A 25,036-nucleotide genomic window follows, 5' to 3' on the forward strand; every position below is an offset into this window, starting at 1 on the left:
CCCATTTGTTTATTTTTGCTTTTCCAGCCTGTGCTTTTGAGGTCTTATTCACAGTATCTTTTCCCAGGCCAGTGTCCTGAAGCATTTCCCCTGTTTTCTACTAGTAGTTTTATAGTTTTTGGTCTTACATTTAGGATTTTGATTCATTTTGAGTTTTCTTTAGGGTGAGAGGTGGGAGTCTAGTTTCCTTCTTCTGCATATGTATATTCAGTTTTCCAAGCAACATTTATTGAAGAAACTGTCTTTTCCCCAATGAGTGTTCTTGGTGCTTTTATCAAAATCAGTTGTAACTTGATCACCTCCGTAAAGAAAAAAAAAAAAGGAGGAGGGATTACTGTGGATGGGAGGCAGGACTAGATTGCAGCTCCAACTTGGACAGACAGAGCAGTGTACGGAGGTTTGCATCGTGAATTTTTGCTTCAGAATGACTGTAGGAATAAATCTGAAAACCAGAGAGGACCCTGAAGGAAGCAGATTGCCCCTGCAGGACCCAGGAGACACCCCAAATAATGTGCTGGTATCCACAGATGAGAGATCCAAAGATGGTTCACATCACAGGACTCTGGGCAGACAACCCCCGGTACCAGCCTGGAGCTGAGTACACTTGCTGGGTGGCTAGATTCAGAAGATAGATAACAGTCACTACAGCTCGGCTCACAGGAAGCCACATCCATAGAAAAATGGGGATCGTACTAAATCAAGAGAACACCCCTAAGACAAAAGAATCTGAACAACAGCCTTCAGCCCTAGAACTTCCCTCTGACAAAGCCTACCAAATGAGAAGGAACCAGAAAACCAACTCTGGTAATATAACAAAACAAGGTTCTTTAACATCTCCAAAAAATCATACTAGCTCACCAGCAATTAACCCAAACCAAGAAGAAATCCCTGATTTACCTGAAAAAGAAATCAGGAGGTTAGGTATTAAGCTAATCAGGGAGGCACCAGAGAAAGGCGAAGCTCTACACAAGGAAATCCAAAAAACGATACAAGAAGTGAAGGGAGTAATATTCAAGAAAATAGATAGCATAAATAAAAAACAATCAAAACTTCAGGAAACAACAGACACAATTATAGAAATGCAAAATGCTCTGGAAAGTCTCAGCAATAGCACTGAAGAAGTAGAAGAAAGAAATTCAGATCTAAAAGACAAGGTCTTCAAATTAACCCAATCCAACAAAGACAAAGAAAAAAGAATAAGAAAATACAAGCAAAGCCTCCAAGCAGTCTGGGATTATGTTAAACAATCAAACCTAAGAATAATCGGTGTTCCTGAGGAAGAATAGAAATCTATAAGTTTGGAAAACATATTTGGGGGAATAACTGAAGAAAATTCCCCAGCCTTGCTAGAGACCTAGACATCCAAATTCAAGAAGTCAAAGAACACCTGGGAAATTCATTGCCAAAAGAACATCGCCTAGGCACATTGTCTTCAGGTTATCTAAGTTAAGATGAAGGAAAGAATCTTAAAAACTGTGAAACAAAAGTACCAGGTAACTTATAAAGGAAAAACCTATCAGATTAACAGCAGATTTCTTAGCAGAAACCCTACAAGCTAGAAGGGATTGGGGCCCTATCTTCAGCCTCCTCAAACAAAGCAATTATCAGCCAATAATTTTGTATCCAGTGAAATTAAACTTCATATATAAAGGAAAGATACAGTCTTTTTCAGACAAACAAAGGATGAGGGAATTCACCACTACCAAGCCACCACAACAAGAACTGCGAAAAGGAGCTCTAAATCTTGAAACAAATCCTGGAAATACATCAAAACAGAACCTCTTTAAAGCATAAATTTCACAGAACCTATAAAGCAAAAATACAATTTAAAAAACAAAAACGAAAAATGAAAAAACAAGGTATGCAGGCAACAAATAATACAGTGAATGGAATGGAACCTTACATCTCAATACTAACATTGAATGTAAATGGCCTAAATGCTCCACTTAAAAGATAAAAAATGGCAGAATGGATGAGAATTTACCAACTAACTCTCTGACGCCTTCAAGAGACTTACCTAACACATAAGGACTCATACAAACTTAAAGTAAAGGGGTGGAAAAAGACATTTCAGGTAAATGCACAACAAAAGCAAGCAGGAGTAACTATTCTTCCATCAGAAAAAAAAACAAACTTTAAAGCAACAGCAGTTAAAAAGGACAAAAAAAGGGCATTATATACGGATAAAAGGCCTTGTCCAACAGGAAAATATCACAATCCTAAACATTTATTCACCTAACACTGGAGCTCCCAAATTTATTAAACAATTACTAATAGACCAAAGAAATGAGATAGACAGCAACACAATAATAGTGGGAAACTTTAATACTCCACTCACAGCACCAGACAGGTCATCAAGACAGGAAGTCAACAAAGAAACAGTGGATGTAAACTATACCCTGGAACAAACAGGCTTAATAGCAATATACAGAACATTCCATCCATCAACTGCAGAATATACATTCTATTCAACAGCACATGGAACTTTCTCCAAGATAGACCATATGATAGACCACCAAACAAGCCTCAATAAATTCAAAAAAAATTGAAATTATAACAAAGCACTCTCTCAGACCACAGTGGAATAAAACTAAAAATCAACTCCAAAAGAAACCTTTAAAACAATGCAAAACATGGAAATTAAATAACTGCTCCTGAATGATCATTGGGTCTAAAATGAAATCAAGATGAAAATTTAAAAATTCTTTGAATGAAATGACAATTGTAACACAACCTACCATAACCTCTGGGAAACAGCAAAGGTGCTGCTAAGAGGAAAGTTCATAGCCCTAAACGCTTACGTCAAAAAGTCCAAAAGAGCACAAACAGACAATCTGCGTTCACACCTTAAGGAACTAGAGAAACAAAACAAAACCAAACCCAAACTCAGCAGAAGAAAGGCAATAACCAAGATCAGAGCAGACTGAATGAAATTGAAACAAAAAAAATACAAAAGATAAATGAAACAAAAAGTTGGATCTTTGAAAGAACCATTGCTAATGATAGACCATTAGCAAAATTAACCAAGAAAAGAAGACAGAAAATCCAAACAAGCTCAATTAGAAACAAAACGGGAGATATTACAACTAACATCACAAAAATAAAAAAGATTATTCAAGGCTACTATGAACACCATTATTCACATGAACTAGAAAACCTAGAATAGATGGATAAATTATGAGAAAGATACAACCCTCTTAGCTGAAACCAGGAAAAATTAGACACCCTGAACAGACCAATAACAAGCAGTGAGATTGATATGGTAAATTTAAAATTACCAACAAAAAAAAGTCCAGGACCAGATGGATTCACAGCAGAATTCTACCAGACATTCAAAGAATTGGTACCAATCCTTTTGACACTATTCCACAAGATAAAGGGGGAACCCTCCCTAAATCATTCTATGAAGCCAGTATCACCATAATACCAAAATCAGAAAAGGACGTAACAAAAAAAGAAAAGTACAGACTGATATCCTTGATGAACATAGATACAAAAATCCTTAACAAAATACTAGCTAACTGAGCCCAACAACATATCAAAAAAAAAAAAAAATCCACAACGATCAAGTGGGTCTCATACCGGGAATGCAAGGATGATTTAACATACGCAAGTCAATAAATGTGATACACCACATAAACAGAATTTAAAACAAAAATAAGATAATCACCTCAATAGATCCAGAAAAAGCATTCAAAAAAAATCCAGCATACTTTTATAACTCTCAGCAAAATTTGCATACAAGGGACATACCTCAATATAATAAAGCCATCTATGACAAAGACACAGCCAACATAAAACTGAACAAGGAAAAGTTAAAAGCATTCCACCTGAGAACTGGAACAAGACAAAGATGCCCATTCTCACCACTTCTATTCAACATAGTACTGGAAGTCCTAGCCAGAGCAATCAGACAAGAGAAAGAAATAAAGGGCATCCAAATCAGTAAAGAGGAACTCAAACTGTTGCTGTTTGTTGACAGTATAATCGTTTATCTTGAAAACCCTAAAGACTCTTCCAGAAAGCTTCTAGAACTGATCAAAGAATTCAGCAAAATTTCCAGATACAAAATTAATGTACACACACCAGTAGCTCTTCTACACACCAACAGTGACCAAGCTGAGAATCAAATCAAGAACAATCCCTTTTACAATAGCTGCAAAAAAAAAAACATCAAAATATACCTAACCAAGGAGTTGAGAGACCTCTACAAAAAAAAACTTCAAAACACTGCTGAAAGAAATCATTGATGACACAAGCAAATGGAAACACATCCCATGCTCATGGATGGGTAGAATCAATATTATGAAAATGACCATACTGCCAAAAGCAACCTACAAATTCAATGCAATTGCCATCAAAATACCACCATCATTCTTCACAGAATTAGAAAAAACAATTGTCAAATTCGTATGAAACCAAAAAGAGCTCACATAGCCAAAGAAAGACTAAGCAAAAAGAACAAATCTGGAGGCATCACATTACCTTATTTGAAACTATACTATAAGGCCATAGTCACCAAAACAGCATGGTACTGTATAAAAATAGGCACATACCAATGGAACAGAATGGAGAACCCAGAAATAAACCCAAATACTTACAGCCAACTGATCTTCGACAAAGCAAACAAAAACATAAAGTGGGGAAAGGACACTATATTCAATAAATGGTGCTGGGATAATTGGCTAGCCACACGTAGGAGAATAAAACTGGATCCTCATCTATCAATTCATGCAAAAATCAACTCAAGATGGATTAAGGACTTAAATCTAAGATATGAAACTATAAAAATTCTAGAAGATAACATTGGTAAAACCCTTCTAGACACTGGCTTAGGCAAGGATTTCATGACCAAGAACCCAAAGGCAAATGCAATAGAAACAAAGATAAATAGCTGGGACCAAATTAGACTAAAGAGCTTTTGTATGGCAAAAGGAACAGTCAGGAGAGTAAACAGACAACCCACAGAGTGGGAGAAAATCTTCACAATCTATACATCTGACAAAGGACTAATATCCAGAAACTATAGTGAACTCAAATCAGTAAGAAAAAAAAATATCCCATCAAAAAGTGGGCTAAGGACTTGAATAGGCAATTCTCAAAAGAAGATATACAAATGGCCAACAAACATATGAAAAAATGCTCAACATCGTTAATGATCAGGGAAATGCAAATCAAAACCACAATGTGATATCACCTTATTCCTGCAAGAATGGTCATAATCAAAAAATCAAAAAACAGTAGATGCTGGCATGGATGTGGTGAACAGGGAACACTTCTACACTGATGATGGGAGTGTAAACCAGTAGAGCCTCTATGGAAAACAGTGTGGAGATTCCTTAAAGAACTAAAAGTAGAACTACCATTTGATCCAGCAACCCCACTACTGGGTATCTACCCAGAGAAAAAGACATCATTATTCAAAAAAGATACTTGCACACACGTTTATAGCAGCACAATTCACAATTGCAAAATCGTGGAACCAACCCAAATGCCCACCAATCAATGAGTGGATAAAGTAACTAAGTCCTTGATTAAATAATGATTTTATGATTTACACCTGTAATTCCTATTATCCTCATTAATTGTCCCTTAATCCTTTACTTGCAGAAAATGTGAGGTTTTTGAAATAAATTTATAATAAAATGCCGCCTATATTATCCAAATGTTTGTTTTTATTTTTTAAATATGCCATATTTGCCTAGAATTGAGTCACATATATTTCTGAAAAAGGCAAGTATTTTCAACAAAGTTTTGGTGTAGTTTTTTTAGAAAAATGTTGGATATGCACTTCAAAATAATCTCTATTCAATGTAGGAAAAAAATAAAATAATTTTCTCTTTCAAATGTAATACTTTAGATGTTTATAAGTTATCGATTAAAAGGGGCATTAGAGTTATAATGTACATATCCAAACTCATCATGAAAACTGCTTTTTAAATTTTTTACAAATTCAAACACATCAAATTTTAATGGATTTTGCTTCAATCTATAAATACTAAGCTACATGTCAATACATGTTTAAAGTTTGATGTTTTTAAATATCTACTTCCATTTAAAAGTGACATACATAAAAGCTTTGGCTTCTGTATGAGAACATGGTACTACAAGTTGCTAGAGTCATCTAAGAATCATAACGTGTCGGCCAGAAGAATCTCAGAGAACTATGTCTGAGTCCTAATGCTGTTAAGTCAGACCTATTTTGGAACAACTTAATTCCAGATTTCTTGTAATGTGATGTAATGCCTATCTTTTGTATTTACTTTGGGTTTGTTTTTTTTTTTTCAGGATATTTTGAGGTCTGGCAGTGCAATACCTCCAGTTTTGTTCTTTTCGCTCAGGATTGCTTTGCTATTTGAGGTCTTTTGTGTTTCCTTAGAAATGTTAGAATATTTTTTCTATTTTTGTGAAGAATGTCACTGGTATTTTGATAGGGGTTTCATTGAGTCTGTAGATTCTTTTGGGTGGCATTGTCATTTTAATAATACTAATTCTTCAATTCATGAGCATGGAATGTCTTTGCATTTGTTTGTATCCTCTTTAATTTCTTTCATCAGTGTTTTATAGTGTTCCTTGTAGAGGTTTTTCACCACCTTGGTTAAATTTATTCTTAGGTGGTTTTATTTTTTGTAGCTGTTTTAAGTGGGATTGCCTTCTTGATTTTCAACTAGTTCATTGTTCATAAATAGAAACCCTACTGATGTTATTACTTTTTAATTGACAGGTATTTGTATGTATTCACAGGATAAACAGTGTTGCTTTGATACATATAGTGTGTAGTGATCAGATCAATGTAATTAACATTCATTATCTCAAATATTTAACATTACTTTGTGTTGGGATACTTCACTGTTAATTTTGGTATTTTGTCACTTGCAACGAATATCATTCTCAAATGATATAATAACCTTGTAATGTTTTCTTGGAATGCAATACTTGCTCTACCGATTCAAAAATTGGTTAAAAGAAAAAAATATTGGGGAGGAAGTGGTTAATAAAACTCACAAAATATTGGGGAGGAAGTAGGTAATAAAACTCAATATACATTCTTTAAAAAAAAATTCTTAGCAAATACAGGCATAGACTGGACACAGTGGCTAATGCCTGTAATCCCAGCACTTTGAGAGGCTGAGGCGAGCAGATCACTTGAGGCCAGGAGTTCGAGACCAGCCTGGCCAATAAGGTGAAACCCCGTCTCTACTAAAAATACAAAAATTTGCTGGGCCTGATGGCACATGCCTGTAATCCCAGCTACTCTGGAGACTGAGGCACATGAATGGCTTGAACCCAGGAGGCAGAGGTCGCAGTAAGCCAAGATTACGCCACTGCACTTCAGCCTGGGCAACAGAGAGAAATTCTGTCTCAAAAAACAAACAATAACAAAAAAAAAAAGGCATACTTTGTTTTACTGTACTTCACTTTATATTTTACAGATAATTGTGTTTTTTACCAATTGAAGGTTTGTGGTAACCCCATGTCCAACAAGTCTAACAATGCCATGTTTTTTAACAGCATGTGCTCATTTCGTATCTCTCACATTTTGGTAATTCCAACAATATTTTAAACTGTTTCATTATTATATTCATTATGACTATCTGTGATCAGTAATCGTTGATGTTACTATTATAATTGTTTTGGGGTGCCATGAACCAGGCCCATATGAGATGGTGAACTTAATTAATAAGTGTTGATTATGTTCTGACTGCTCCACTGACCAACCATTCCCCCGTCTCTCTCCCTTTCCTCAGGCTTCTGTATTCCCTGAGAGGCAATAACATATTATAATTAGGCTAATTAATAATCCTACAATTGTTTCTGAGTGTCAAAATGAAAGGAAAAGTTGTACACGTCTCTAAGTCAAAAGAGAAATGATTAAGCTTACTGAGGAAGGCATGTTGAAAGCTGAGATACACTACAAGCTAGGCCCCTTGTGTCAAACAGTGATCCAAGTAATAAATGCAAAGGAAAACTTAAAGAAAATTAAAAGTGCTGCTCCAGTGAACACACAAATGATAAGAAAGTGAAACAGCCTTATTGCTGATATGGAGAAAGTTTTAGTGGTCTAGATAGAAGATCAAACCAACCACAGCATTCCCTTAAGCCACAGCCTAATCCACAGCAGGGCTCTAAATTTCTTCAATTCTATGAAAGCTGAGAGAAGCGAGGAAGCTACCAGAGAAAAGTTTGAAGCTAGCAGAAGTTAGTTCATGAGGTTTAAGAAAAGAAGCCATCTATATATACCACAAAAGTGCAAGGTGAAGTGGCAAATGCTGATGTAGAATCTGCAGCAAGTTATCTAGAAAATCTTCCTAAAATAATTGCTGAAACTGGCTACACTAAACAACAGATTTTCTATGTAGATAAAACAGCCTTCCATTGGAAGAAACACCATTTAGGACTTTCATGGCTAGAATGAAGCAGTCAATTCCCACTTTCAAAACTTTAAAGGACAGGCTGATTCTCTTGTTAGAGGTTAATGAAGCTGGTGACTTCAAGTTGAAACCAATGTTCATTTACCATTCTAAAAATCCTAAAGCCATTGGCCAGTCACGGTGGCTCATGCCTGTAATCCCAGCACTTTGGGAGGCAGAGGCGGGAGGATCACAGGGTCAGGAGATTGAGACCATCCTGGCTAACATGGTGAAACCCCATCTCTACTAAAAATAGAAAAAAATTAGCCAGGCGTGGTGGTGGGCACCTGTAGTCCCAGCTACTCAGGAGGCTGAGGCAGGAGAATGGCGTGAACCCGAGAGGTGGAGTTCACAGTGAATCACAGTGAGCCAAGATCACGCCACTGCACTCCAGCCTGGGTGACAGAGCAAGACTCCGTCTCAAAAAAAAAGAAAAAAAAAATCCTAAAGCCATTAAGAATTATGCTAAATGTACTCTACCTGTGTTCTATGAATGGAATAACAAAACCTAGATGACACCATATCTGTTTACATCATGGTTTACTGAATATTTTAAGCCCATTGTTGAGACCTACTGCTCATTAAAAAAGATTACTTTTAAAATATTAAGGTTAATTGACAATGCACCTAGCCACTAAAGAGCTCTGATAGTGATGTACAAGAAGATTAATGTTTTTATGCCTGCTAACACCACATCTATTCTTTAGCCCATGGATCAAGGGGTAATTTTTACTTTCCAGTTTTATTATTTAAGAAATATATTTCTTAATGCTACAGCTGCCATAAATAGTGATTCCTCCAATGGATCTGTGCAAAATAAACTGAAAACTTTTTAGAAAGGATTCATAATTCTAGATGCCACTAAAAACATTCATGATTCATGGAAGAGGTCAAAATATCAACATTAACAGGAGTTTGGAAGTTGATTCCAACCCTCATGAATGACTTTGAGAGGTTCAAGACTTCAATAGAGGAAATAACTACACATTGGGTAGCAATAGCAAAAGAAATAGAATTGGAAGTGGACCCTAAAGATGTAACTGAATTGCTGCAATATCATGATAAAGCTCGAACAGATGAAGACTTGCTGCTAAGAAAGTGGCTTCTTGAGACAGAATCAATTCCTGGCAAAAATTCAGTGAACATTGTTAAAATTACAACAAAATATTTAGAATATTACATAAACTTAGTTGATAAAGTAATGGCAGGGTTTGAGAGGATTGACTCTAATTTTGAAAAAAGTTCAACTGCATGTAAAATAGTATTCAACAGCATCTCAAATCTTTCATGAAAGGAAGAATAAATAGATGCAGAAAACTTTATTTTCTATTTTAAGATACTACCACAGCCACCACAACCTTTGGCAATCACCATCCTGATGAGTCAACAGCCATCAACATCAAGGTAAGAGCCTCCACTAGGAAAAAGATTACAACCTGCTGAAGGCTCAGATGATCAGTAGCATTTTTTAGCAATAAAGTTTTTTATATGGTATGTATATATTTTTAAACATATGTATATTGCACACTTAATAGATTACAGTGTAGTGTAAACTTAACTTTTATATGTACTAAGTACTGGGAAACAAAAAAAATAGTGTGACTTGCTTTATTGAAATTTATCTTTATTTGGTGGTCATGAACTGAGCCTGCAATATCTCCAAGATATGCTTGTATGAATAAAAAGAAACTTCTTTAAAGGTATCTTCTAGAAGAATTATATTTAATGAAAGATTAGAACCATTCTTGAGTTGAACAACATAGAAATATCCACTTTCACTGGTACTCACATCATTATATTACAGATGCTAGCCACTACAGTTACACACATGTGCACCCACTCTTACACAATAACTGAGGTATAAATACTAGAAATAAATAGACCAGATTCTAATTATTTTCAGATGATTTGACAAAATCAAATACTCAAAAAATCTGGAATAACTGCTATGAGACTGCACAACCACAGGTCCTGCTAACTTAAATACTACATGTTTGACACATATTTTCTTTTTCACTCCACAAATGTATATTGTGTACCATGTGTTAGTTATTATGCTAAATTTTGGAGATTCAAGTGAAGCAACATAGCACAGTCTTTGACATTTATGAAATTGTGTCTACTGTGAGAGACAAACATTAATCGAATGTTTACACTGACATAAATCACAGTGTGATAAATCTTTTTTTTTTTTTTGAAAATTTGACTCTGGGCAAGAATCTCGGTCTGTCTTCCAGGCTGGAGTGTGGTGGCACGATCTCAGCTCACTGCAACCTCTGCTGCCCGGGGTTCAAGCAATTCTCCTGCTTCAGCCTCCCAAGTAGCTGGGATTACAGGCACCTGCCACTGCCCCTGGCTAGTTTTTGTAGTTTTAGTAGAGACAGGGTTTCAACATCTTGGCCAGGCTGGTCTTGAACTCCTGACCTCGTGCTCCACCTGCCTCAGCCTCCCAAAGTGCTGGGATTACAGCCATGAGCCACCACACCGAGCCAATAAATCCTCTTAATGGAATAAATAGCAACCTATGGGGGAATCCAATTTAATCTGAGGAACTGAAAAAAAAAAAAAAACTTTTTAAGACATTTAAAGAATGATGAGAAATTAATTATATGAGACAGAGAAAGGAGGGGAAAATGTTTCCAAAAGAAAAATAACACATGCAGCAGCACTCAGAGTGGGCATACGCCATTACAGAAACTGAAAGATTGTTAGTGTTGTTGAGAGACATTTCTCCATAAGAGGTATTATGGATGACTTGAATCAACTCTTTTACTGGACTATCTTTCCAAAATATTTATATAGCAAACAACCTTGGAAGATACATAGTTTCTCCCTGTGGGGCAAAGTGCAGATCTGTTTCCCCATGCAGAACAATAAAGATAACATCTTCCTCCAGGGCAAAGTTTGGACAAGTTTGCTAGCAGCCTACTTTTTAGAAAAGATCCTAAGCTGAAACACAGATTCACTGTGTGCACAGCATCCACCTGAGTCTTCCGCACATCATTCTCATGGGACTTGAGGGTCAAGAGAACCATGTGAACATTAATCTCCCTCTTGTACCATGCACAGTAATATTCTTTGTCTCTGACCCAGGGGTTTTGTGTCTTCTGGCAACATCTTTGAAACTGTGGCAGCTACATTGTTAGCTTTCAAGTAGCATAAAATCTTTTCCCCTCTGGAGTTTGTGACAAGTAGGAACACAGCAAAGACAGCTTGGGAGAGAATTTCAAAATATGAATCTGGAAAAGAAAGCAGTATTTTATGAGACATGGTCAGAAGTAATACTGCAAATATTGAACAACCATTCTAACACAGGCACTAACCCATGTGAATGAACTCAAAAGACAATTGGACGAGCCATTAACAAGCCAATATGGTTTTAGAGCTTCATACCAGCAGAATATCACATATAGCCTGGGATATTTTATCTTAAGAAAACTACAAAATCATCATAAAACGTTTAGCTAGGGGGTGGTACTAGCAGATCTGGGTTTTCTTAGACGATTATTCTGATGACGACTAAATGTAATTCGTGAACACGGATAACATGTCTGAACCAGAGGAAAAAATCATTGTACGATGATATTATTGGGGAAATCTGAAAATGTGATCAAAATTTATAGATTATATAATAGTTTTATATTGGTAATTTTTTTATGCTGACCACTGTACTTTAGCCATGTAAAAAAATTACTTATTTTAAATAAATACTCACTGAAGTATTTCAATATAAAGAAGTATCATGTTTCCAATTTACTCTCAAACAGTTCAAAATATATAACTATACAGAGAGAAAAAAAGGAAAGAAGGAAGGGAAAAGGGAAGGAAAAAAGAGAGAAAGGAAACAAGAGAGAGTGATAAGTGGTAAAATGTTAACATTTGGGAAATCTATATAAAGAGTATATGGAATTTATTTTTGAAACTTATGTAAATCTAAAATTATTTCAAAAAAACTTAAAAAGTACTATGTTGGCAATATGGAAAATGGTTTAAAGGAGGTCATATATAAAGTGAGCAAAACATATTTTTAATTAATAAATTTATCTAATTTTTATATACAAATAAAGCACATTATCACTTGATCTAGTTGACTTCCACCTTACCACTATAAAATGCAATGCAGTTATCTAATTTTAATTAGTCTTTTATTATTCAGACATTCTATAATATAAATTAATATAATTATTCTATAAAAATTTTTAGCAATTTTCCAGCTTTATATCTAAAAGTTGTAAAGGTTTTTCTTGCACCTCTTCTCAATTTTCACTGAAGAGTATTGTCCTAAATTTTATATTTCTGAAAATTTTTTCCACTGTGCTATTTTAATTTTCTTGGTCTTCTCTCTACAAAGCTATGGTTCTTTTATTTCTCATTCATGACCCAACCCAATTTCCACACTTCGTGACTGTCTCATCTACTTCTCCATTGCTCTGTGCAGCTCTGAAATTAACCGACTTTATATGTTGTTAGCTTGCCCAGCATAGTCCCATCTGCAGACTTAATGAACAATCTCTCCATTCCATCACTAGAGAAGATGCTAATTAATTATTAAATTATAAGGTAGGGTATGAAAAATCAATTTATCTCCCTCTCTGTTTCTCTCTCTCACACACACACACACACACACACACACACACACACACACAGAGGCAAAAATACAGGTACAGACAAGCTAATTTTAAATTCTGGAAAGGTTAGATGACAGGAGAATCTCAGTAAAAAGCCTGACTAATTTTTGAATGCTTTTGTGTTATGCTATTTGTCATTAGTCCACTGACCAATATAAAAGGTTTTAGGATCTCCTGCCTCTATAGGAGACTCTCATACTTAATCAACAACAACAAAAAAATGCCATCTTTCATCTATTTGCAGCTAGATTGTACCATGTTGAAAACCGGGTGAGTTGTGTAAGGTCAGAGACAGAGAGTGTTCTGCTGGATTTTTTTGTATCTAGGTGGAGGTTGCAGATATACTGGAGGGGCCTGGGTTGTCCGCTCACCTTCAATATAACCCAGGATACTTAAGCCTGGGTGAACTTCTTAGAAAAAAGAACTGAACTCTCAGCTTCATTTTGTTTTTCTCCTATGAAAATAGTATTATCTAAAGGACATGTAGTTAAAAGGAACCAAAAATGAGGCTCTGTAGTCCACAAGTCTAAGGTTCCTGTTTCTTCCCCAGTCCCTGAGAATCATTTATATATTGACAGGATGCACTCACTCTTGAGTAACAAGTCAACCCTGAGGATACTAGGAAAATCAAAGCAGACAGAATTAGACAGAAGCCAAATGTATCTTTAGAAAGGCATTTAAAGTGATCAGATAATAGTACCATCTGCAGTTTCAATCACAAAATCAATTCATGTTTGATTTGATGACATTATGGCAGCAGTTATCAGTGTTATCAGCAAAACAAATCCTACACTCTGAGGAACAGAGGCAGGAAATGACACATCACCAAGCTCAGCACAACAAGAAGTACAATTAAAATTAATGTAATATTTGGGTCACTCCATGTATTGTATAGAGATAGAGGGATAAATTGGGTGACCTTTCACTCTATCCTTCCGCCCTACCATTTCTGTTTCTGTGGAACAGGTGGCTTCTCAGAAACACATCTGACTTGATGCATTAAAATTTGACCTCTAGCTAACATCAATCTCTCTGGTGTCAGGCCCACGTCTAAAGGTAATACTGAAGAAAAGTTAATACAGGAGAGGCTCAGGTGTCCACTGTTATATAAGTGGCTACTTCTAATAGACTATTAGATTATCTGTGGATGAAAAAAATGTCACCATCTGACAGCCTTTGGGCATTTAGTAAAATAATAAATAACTAGCAAGAAAAAAAGTCTTTTTCATGCCAAGAGGAGAACAGCTGGATGTCTCTGATCTACCTGTGTTCGTTGGATATTTTAGCCAATTTCTTGTACCTAACCAGAGAGAATAGGGAACTTTTGAAGCAGAAAGCCTCCTGATATAATCCTTTTCTAAAAAAAAATAGTGGTCCAGAAATGTAAAAATTATTTTATATATCATCTTACTTTTGGATCTTGTTATTAACAGTGATAGGGTATGAGTACTTCCCTAAGCTGCTGAGTTTTCCCATCCCGATGCTGTCCCATGGACACCTGTTAGCCACAGGTAGAAAAATCATTGTCTAGAATTGTTTCTCTTGCTCCACTCTAAATTAACTGCATTAACCACTGACTCTCTGGCTTTCTAGTCTTTTCTGCTTGAACCAAAGAGGAAATTGAGTTCCAGATACCAGCAACCTAGCTTTCATAAGGGCTATCATCTCTTCTTTGAATTTGTATCAAGCACTGATAGGGAAAGTCACAGGCACTCACCATTCCTAACCTATCTTTTCAGTGTGTCAGTGGCGAGGCACATGTGTGCAGAAAATCCTGCTAGTGCCCAGTAAACAGGGATTTCCTATTTATACATTCATTAAACAATTATAGGCTGGGCGCAGTGGCTCCCACCTGTAATCCCAGCACTTCGGGAGGCTGAGGTGAGTGGATCACTTGAGGTCAGGAGTTTGAGACCAGCCTGGCCAATATACTGAAACCCCATCTCTACTAAAAACACAAACATTAGCTGAGCATGGTGGCACATGCCTGTAGTCCCAGCTACTTGGGAGGCCTAGGCAGGGGAATCTCTTGAACCCAGGAGGCAGAGGCTGCAGTGAGCTGAGATCACACCACTGGACTCCAGCCTGGGCGACAGAGCAAGTCTCTGTCAAAAGAAAAAAATTACAAACCAATTTTTATGTTGCAGAACATTGATCTCTGTTCTCAAGAAAATTATCATTCATCAAAGGAGTTCTCTAATTCTTCCTCTGTTTAAATCCTCTTTCATTTTGACTTTTGTTTTTTTTCTCCATTTGTTGCTGAAGTGTTTCAAATTTCCAGTCTTACAAACTTAGTGCCTCTAAGCTGAGCAGTCCAGCCAACAGGCTACTCTTTATTAGTGTCAACCATGTCCTCAGAGACTCTCCTCCCAACCTCTCTTCAGCACCCACCTTTCCACTTTGGGCAGATTGTCCACTAACCTGGACGAGGTATTGTAACTCAGAGGCAGATGTGAATCTAGAATGCATGACACCTTGATGGGTGCAGATTGAGAATATATAGAAAGTCAATTAGAGAAATCATGCCAAGGACAGTGCAAATCACATTCCAACTATATTTCATTTAGTTTCCACAACAATGCTATGAAGTAGATAAAGACCATTAGTCTTAAGATGAAGAAAACTGAAGCTTAGAGAAAGTAACTTCCCCCAACTCACATAGTTAAGAGATAAATCAGATTTCCAGATCTAAACTATACCTTCTTCCTACCTCACTAAATTGTTAGCTTGCTCCATAGGATTGGGAATATTTCCCTTTGATAGTTAGGTCATAAATCTAAACCTGTTTTCTGGAAGATTTTTCTGAGTAACTGAGAATCACTAACTATAGCATTTAATCTCAATTCCAGAGCAAGTCACTCCTCCCTAATGTGCAAGAGTCAAACACTCATCAACTTGATCCTTCTCATTAGACTGTAAGTCCCTTGAGAACAAAGCTGATATATATTTAAACTGAAACAACTTTCACGGCCTTCAAACGAGCACAGTCCAGGATAGATGAGTCAATGAATATCAAGAATGTCAGCTTCTCAAGCAGACTACTCTGTACATGTGCTCCCGTTAGGCATAGAGACTATGTTTTCATGTTGGTTTCCACTATGATTTAGATAAATATGTCTTCATTTTTAATTGCTCTATAATTGGCAGTGAATTCCTAATTCTTTAATTTTCTCTGCCTTGGTTTCTTTATAAAATAGTTAATTATGTGCAAAATAAGCAGATGTACTTTTACAGCTTGCTTCTAGAAGTAACCCTTTGACAGATCTTTTCAGTAAGCTAAAGATCACTCATGAAAAACTCCCCCAACTTCTTTTTGCATATAAATTTTTATTTTTTTTTTTTTATAGACTAGGGTGCTCCTACAGTCTAGATAAACTAAGTTCTCAGAAAGAATCACTTATCTTGTGAGCACAGAACTCGGTAGAAAATGAAAAAAGTGCAAAGCTTGAATTTCCATAAAGTCTAAGAACAAACACTCTGGAAAATTAAATTCTGTTTACCAGGCATTTCTACTCAAATGGCAGGTTGTAGTGCTAGAAAAGTTACATCAAAAAATTATATCTACTTGATACAGTTGGTTTAGAAAGCAAGTTCAATATGAAGGGAAAATGCTATGACACATTGACAACAACAAAGGATATGTCTTATGTGCCAGAGAAGTATGAGAAAAAATATTATTATCATGGAAGGTAATAACCAAAAAACTACTTTTCTTCATTTAAAGCTGTCAAAATGGATGGAATGGGAAGAGATTTTGGAGTTTAATCTCCTTTTTTCCTCCCTAAATGAAACACCAAACCAGTTAAAGTAAAAGCCTAATTTACTGGAGTATGTTTTAGTCTTATGCAACTTTCAGAAAATTGAAACAGCACTTTTCACCCCAGTTTCCTGCAGTGTACATCATTGAGCTGTTTCTCTCTCTTTTGCTGTGCTGCAGCAAAAGTATTTAATGTATTGACATTTGCATTTTGATTATAAGTCTGACAGACAGCTTTATACTGAGAGGTCAACTGGTTTTTGTTGTTGTTGTTTCTAGCTTCCAATATTATTAAACTTTGGGCTGGGTGTACTGGCTCACACCTGTAATCCCAACACTTTGGGAGGCCGAGGCGGGTGGGTCACTTGAGGTCAGGAGTTTGAGACCAGCCTGGCCAATATGGTGAAACCCCATCGCTACTAAAAATGCAAAAATTAGCCAGGCATGCTGGTGCATGGCTGTAATCCCAGCTACTCGGGAAGCTGAGGCAGAAGAATCACTTGAACCAAGGAGGCGGAGGTTGCATTGAGCTGAGATCACACCACTGCACTCCAGCCTGGGCAACAGAGTGAGACTCCGTCTCAAAAAAAACTCTGTGCCTGTCAGTGTGCTTCAAAAAAACACATTTTGTCAGTTTTGTTAGTACACCACTTAATGTTACACAGAATAGATCTAAAGGATGGATACTCCTCTGACTTCGTATTTGAAAATACATAATTTTAAGAAAAGAATATGTCTAACAATATTCTGATCATCTTTGGCAAAGGAAAAAAAAATCCAGGAATTTGATTTTTTTTAATGTTCTAGTTTGTCCCTGGTCTTTACAGAACCATTTCACCAGACATTTGCTTCCACCACCAAAGAAAACAAATGGAAATAAATGTATATCAAATCTCATGGCTTCATCTTAGCTTCCCATCTGGAAATCCTTCTGAATTCTACCTCTAATCAGCCACTTCATCCCAAACTCAAATTTTACTACTTTAAAGTTTGTTTTATAATAAAATACTCTAAAATATCAGCCTTAGACATTTTCTGTGAAATCATTTGTTAATAGCGATATTTTTTTCAGAAAACATAATAATTATAGTAAATAGAACAGAGTGAAGATATATATGTGTACATACAGCCACATACACACAGACATATGCAGATACACATATACACAAAAAGCTTGAAACTCTCACCCCTGCCAAGCTTAACCCTTCAGGTACCCCAAAACAGAAAAAAAAAAGTTGGACATAAACAAAATGGAACATCGTAGGTAAGTAATTAGGCAATGGGTGAGTGGCCATTCTCAATCTTGCATTCAATGGCTAATTATGTATATTACTTCATTGCTACAACTTGGGTTATACACTTGTAAACTATGGCTGATTACTTTATTGAAAGCTATATTTATAAAGAAAGTTGAGATCCTAGGATGAAATAGGTTGACATAAGCTACCAAATGTTATTAGGGGACTTCCTCATTACCAGAATCCATTTCCAAATACTCTACCATCCCCAAGGATTCATGTTCTGTTTCTCCATAGTATTATTAAACTAGGGGGCTCATCAGTTTACAACAGTAGCTATGGATGAGACTCTTAAACTTGATGGTGTATTCTGGCTTCATTTATTTTTATTTTTTACTCTATATACTACATTCAACGATTTTCTTTTCTCCAATTTCAAATCATTATCTGTGGATCAAGATTACATGTCTTGACTTTTTTCATCAAGGGCTATTTCTTCTCCAAAATATGTGCTGTCAGTTGCAACAAAAACAAAAATTGAGTGGGACCTAATTAAACTAAAGAGCTGCACAGCAAAAGAAACCACCAACAGAGCAGACAACCCACAGAATGGGAGAAGATATTTTCAATCTATGCATCTGACAAAGGCCTAATAGCCAGAATCTATACGGAACTTAAGCAATTCAACAAAACAAACAACCCTATTAAAAAATGGGTAAAAGACATGAACAGACAATTCTCAAAAGAAGACGTACAAGCAGCCAACAAACATAATGAAAAAATGCTCTACATCACTAATCATCAGAGAAATGCTAATCAAAACTACAATGAGATACCATCTCACACCAGTCAGAAAGGCTATCATTAAAAAATCAAAAAACAACATATGCTGGCGAGGCTATAGTGAAAAGCGAACACTTACACACTGTTGGTGGGAATACAAACTAGTTCAGCCACCACTCCAGAAAGCAGTTTGGAGATCTCTCAAAGAACTTAAAACAGAGCTACATTTTGACCTAACAATCCCATTACTAGTTATATATGCAAAAGAAAATAAATTGTTCTACCAAAAAGACATGCACTCATATGTTCATTGCAATGCTATTCACAACAGCAAAGATATGGAATCAACCTAGGTGGCCTCTCAATGATATATTGGATAAAGAAAATGTGCTATAAAAAAAAAAGAAAAAAGAAAATGTGCTGCATATCAACAAGGCACATGTATACATATGTAACAAACCTGCACACTGTGCACATGTACCCTAGAACTTAAAGTATAATAGTAAAAACAAAAAGAAAGAAAGAAAATTAAGGGAGCAGAATGATACAATGTCAGCAGACAATAATAAATGATGTCAATAGAAAAAAAAGAAATTCAAAGACCGACATACACAAATACATGTAAAACTGGACAAATCTGAATAAACTCTGTAAATTAAAAAAAAAGAAAATGTTCTACATATACACCACGGAATACTACACAGCCATAAAAAAAGAACAAAATCATGTCCTTTGGAGCAACATGGATTAACTTGGAGGCCACAATCCTAAGCTAGTTAACACAGGAATAGAAAACCAAACGTCACATGTTCTCACTTGTAAGTAGGAGCTAAACAGTGAGCGTACATAAACATAAGCACGGGAATAGACACTGTGGACTACTAGAGGGAAGAAGTAGGAAGGGGATGTGTGTTGAAAATCTACCTACTGGGTACTATGCTCACTACCTGGGCGTGATATACCCCATGTAACAAGCCTTCACATGTACCCACTATCTAAAATAAAAGTTGAATTTTTAAAATAAAATAAAATAAAAACAGCAAAACACACACACACACAACTGCTAAGATTGTTTTTTACTTGCATTTGATTTGCTAATGAAGCAAACTAGACAGGCAAAAGGAGATAAACTTATTAATTCAAGGTTGTTTGGAGATTTTCTTTTTCTGATAAAATTTAGCCAGTTCCTATTAAAATGTAAATAATTCAAAATTAACTCTAAAATAATTTGAAACTGTAAAAAGAAAAAAGGGAAAGTAAAAGAAACTGAAGAGACTGTTTTTTAAAAAATCAAACTGCCATGGAAACTTCTTTACCCAAAATTTTGGTCCATAGCCTTCATTAGGTTACCTATCAGGGCAAATAACATTTAGCCATATGAATACTTCCCAATTTTGTCAGAAACATAATTTGGACCCAACTGTATTTTATAAACTAGTGAGTTTGTGTGATTACCTCATGAATTAGATTCTAAAATGAAAGCTATAAGGTCTGTATTTTGGTGTATGTGTATATATATATGTGTGTATATGTATACATATATGCTGGATGTATTTATGCATATGTACATGTATTACATTGTATGTTGTGTCTATATGGTAAAACCTGATATATAGTCAACCAGAAATTCCTCAAAGATAAATGAGTACTGATATAAAATAAGAAATTTATAGTAATAAATCTAAATACCTTTTAATTTACAAGTAAATCATTAATACATAAGGCGGTTTGAAAACTGTTGGTAAAATAAAAATACGTCTTCAAAAAAAAGAAAAAAATGTGGCACATATACACCATAGAATACTATTCAGCCCATTCAAGTGATCAGAATGCTTTTTGTAAAAGAACAAAGAGAATAAGAAGTTTCATTAGCAGTAGTAAAGGTAAAAATACCTAATTCAGTCTAGAAACATGCCCATGGAAACATCAGTATTAAGCAATTCTTTCCACACGTTAAAAATGGAGTTAACTTACAGAAATCACAGAGTAAGTACTTATTTGTACCAAAGGCAGTAAAAGATATTGCTTTTACCAATCATTACATGACATTTACAGAAAAACGTGGGTTCCACGATCTTTAGAACTCAATTCTCATAGCCTGATTCTCCAGAACTCAGCCTTAGACCGGACACTAAATTTTAAGCAAAAGAAAGGCCAAAGATGAATCCAAACAAGGAAGAGAAGCAAGAGGCAGGTGACTGGTGCACAGGAATGGGCTCTGGAAGGAACAGGGATCAGGTAACAATGATTTTTTTTTTAATGGGTTCATTTCAGCCATCATCTCCTCACTAACAGGTATAGCTCAACTTGTAAGATTCCCAGTCTACAAAGCACAAAATAGAAATATAGTTGGCAGGATAACTTGGTTGCTGGATAATCTGTTCTTACATGTGGTTTACAAAAGAGATGCATTAAATAGCAAGATAAATACTAACCAATTTTCAAACTGCTGCTATTTCATGTAGCATAGATTTCAATGTCACTCTGTATATTGAAGTGTAAGACTAATTAATAAACTACAGTGGGATCCATTTGAAAATATTTATTTTCTCTCAATAAATACTCCATTAGAATTACTCCATCATATCAGAAATTCCTCCAAATTATAATTAAGGCATATTAGTTATGCATGAATTAATATTGGCATAATAAATGCCAAATAAATTAATAACTATTGACCACTAATTATATGAAGAGACAGCAGAAAAATTGAAAAAGATTAAAATACAATTTGGGAAGAGGCAGTTCCCACCTTGTTTATTCAACCATGCAGAGCTGGGCTGTTGTTTTTATTCCTATTTTTGAATTCCCATAAATTTGTATCACCCAAATATTCAACAGCTCATCATCATTTAGTAGTCTTTTGTTTCTTCTCTACTGGATTTTTCGTTATCCTTTTGAGACATAGCTGAAGTTATGAAGACATAACCCTTAAAAAAAATTTTTAAATATTACATTTCTAAGACTACAAATAACTTCCCCAGCAATGATTATTTACTACTGTATTTGTCACAAACGGCATTAAAAACAAAAACAAAATCTACATAGGAAGGCTGTCTTAATAGAACAGTCCTGGGGGGTGAGTAGAGACTATACAATAAACATTTGAATATCAAATAAAGTATCATGACAAACAGTATATACATTTTATGCTTTGGAAGTCAATTAATTTTGCACTTAAGATTCCCAACATGAGCTTCAAAGGCTATTTGCTCTTGGCTGGATACAATCTCCACACATACAAAGTCCCATGCAACACCCTAAAATATGTTTGTCCAAGGAATGGCTTATATTTAATTTCACTTTACCCTTTAAGCATGCACATTTCAAAATAAATCATTTTATTGGAAAAAACTTACCAATTGTAAGAATATGAATTTGTTTAAGCACCCACACTGGGTATGACTTTATACTAAAAATTAGCATAAATCAACAGATCCAATGTTTTTAAGCTCCAATCTCCTCAATCCCCAATTGCATTTGTAATAAAGCTGCTACCATCCTTTTAAAGTTGCAATTATTGCTATAAGATATATACTTATTGATTAGTCTTGATAATTAAGGAGCAATTAACCACCTACAGGACACTTACAAAGTTGATCTTGTTCACAAAGAGTTTTTAAAGTGGTTTTAGCAATGGGCTGCACAAAACAAGACAGGTGTACAAATATGTGCAACAAAAATAGGGTCACTATCAGGAATATATAAAACTTCACTAGCCTTATCCAAAGTAACCTAGTATCTTTTAGCATTATTAGCAAAATATTAGTTCATTTTAAATACCTACACATATATTTTATGGTAAATACGAATGTTCATTTTTTTCTTCTCAGGTGCAATGTTCATGAATCTAGTGACAGAATTTTGAAAGAGCCACACACAGTTTTCCATGGATAACTGCAAATTTTGGAATATAAAGCATACCTTTTAAGAGAGGAGGAAAGGAATATTAGATTGGAATGAGACATTAGAGGGGTTTCTGGGTGCTTATTAATTTTTTATTGATAGTTGGTTATAAATGTATTACTTTGTGGTAACTTATTGAGCTACATGCATATGATCTGTGTACTTTTCTCTATTATAACTGATACCTGCTTCACGGATATGTAGTGTGGTGGTTATTACAATTTACATAAATGCAGTTTTCCATTCACATTGCTTTTTTCTTTTTACCTTGTCAGAGATAGGACAAGGTTGGATTTTAATTGAGTCTATATTTGTTCCCTTGTGCACTTGTCCTCTTCAACTGCCAGGCAGTCTAGCTCTGGCAATAGGTTCTGGACAGTGAGGAGTTTTGTAGCAGGAGGATTTGGGGGATAGGAGACATTTTTATATTTCATCAAAAGTTCATCCTTGGGACAAACTCAGTGGGGATGTTCAGTTTGTAAATTTTTGCTCTTTGTATAAATTAACAAATGGTGACACATAATTAATGTTACATGCTGGTAGATAACTTAAAAATTAACTGTTAAAATATAAGTATATAGCTTCTCCAAATTACACATAATTCTAAAAAAAAAAGTTAGCTCCCTGCCACTTTCAGTGTCATATTAATAAACTAACAGGCAGAATTTTCATGTGATCATGGATACCTGCATGTTATTATATTAGTGCAAACTCATGCCAGCAACAGGGAAGTTTGGTGAAATGTACCTTCCCTTTTGAACAAACAGAAGATGCCTTCTGCGGGTTCTGAGGAATTGTAGCACACTCTCCAGCATGCACACACACACACACACACACACACACCCCTTTCTGAATGACTTGGAAAGCAAAACGTATTTTTCCTTCCTCCTTCAATAAGCCCTACTCATGGCTGAAAAGCTGTGAATCTCTAGAGCCCCCTTTTCACTTGGGACCTCATGCAGCAAGGGCCAATATGAAGGTGCACCACCATTTGATTTAAGCCAGCTGGACCCTTAGGTTACACTGCATGACTTCAGACACTACTCAGCTACTTATTGGCTATGCAATCTTGAATATGTCCCTTAATCTCCGTGGATCTCAGTTTCTTCCTCCTCCTCTCTACGGAAGGAGATAATTTTAACTACCTAATAAATATGTTATTACAATTAAATAAACGTATACATGTAAAATGCTTGGCACTAGCATTGGTAATTATTCTCTTTTCTGTGTAGGCATATGTATATGTTAATCTACATATATATACTATTGCTAAAATGTGTCAATAATGTATATTTATTTATACATATCTATATATCTATACATACTTATACATTTATAAATATAATAAATACGTATTTATACATTTATAAATATAATATATAAATACGTATTTATACATTTATAAATATAATATATAAATACGTATTTATACATTTATAAATATAATATATAAATACGTATTTATACATTTATAAATATATAAATACATATAGATACGTGTGTGTGTGTATATATATATAGCATATCAGTGGTCAGCAAATCTTTCTGTAAAGAGCTAGATAGTAAACATTAGCACTTTGGGAGCCTGAGGTGTTACATAAATGCTAACACTTACAGTGTAAATAGGCAGTGTCTCAGTTTTACAAATGGAAAACATTTGTTTGCCTAATAGCTACCCAGACTATGTAAGAATTGATGCATGAGGCAATTCTGTTTTCTATTTATACAGTATTCTGCAGCTCTAAAATGATTGTCTTATTCCTTAGACACAAATTTACTTACTCTTCTCTCTCACTCCATTATTCCATTTCACATATGAAGAAATTGCAGCTGAGAGTGGTAAAGTGATTTGTCCAAGATTCCTCAGTTAGTGAAAAGAAAAGGTGGGACTTCAAGTTTACTGCCAACTTTTAAAGGTAATGGCAATAGTCAAATGCAATGAATGAGGCCGGGCGCAGTGGTTCATGCCTTTAATCCTAGCACTTTGGGAGCCTGAGGTGGGCTTGAGCTCAGGAGTTCAAGACCAGCCTGGGCAACATGGTGAAACCATGTCTCTACAAAAAATACAAAATATTAGCCAGGCGTGGTGGCACCTGCCTGTAGTCCCAGCTACTTGGAGTGCTGAGTTGGGAGGATCACCTGAGCCCAGGAGGTGGAGGTTGCAAGTGAGCCAAGATCGTGCCACTGCACTCCAGCCTGGGTCAAAAAAAAAAATTAATGAGAATTTTTCATTTAATATCAAAACTACAAGGTTCACTGCCTAGCTTAATTTCACACATCTAATGTTATAGAAAGTTTTTTGTTGTTGTTGAG

The 25,036-nt window shown here is 35.4% G+C and overlaps 1 long non-coding RNA gene across 1 annotated transcript in view; it reads right to left on the bottom strand.

The window, feature by feature from the left end:
- Positions 1-10,607: 10,607 nt before the first annotated feature.
- Positions 10,608-25,036, bottom strand: part of LOC116466321 (uncharacterized) — a 74,209-nt gene continuing 59,780 nt past the window's right edge. Inside the window, exon 5 of the long non-coding RNA XR_004247496.1 lies at positions 10,608-11,650. This is a non-coding gene — a long non-coding RNA (uncharacterized LOC116466321). The remainder of the gene's footprint in view (positions 11,651-25,036) is intronic.

Source organism: Hylobates moloch, unplaced genomic scaffold, assembly GCF_009828535.3.
Source record: "Hylobates moloch isolate HMO894 unplaced genomic scaffold, HMol_V3 SCAFFOLD_4, whole genome shotgun sequence".
Taxonomy (NCBI): domain Eukaryota; kingdom Metazoa; phylum Chordata; class Mammalia; order Primates; family Hylobatidae; genus Hylobates; species Hylobates moloch.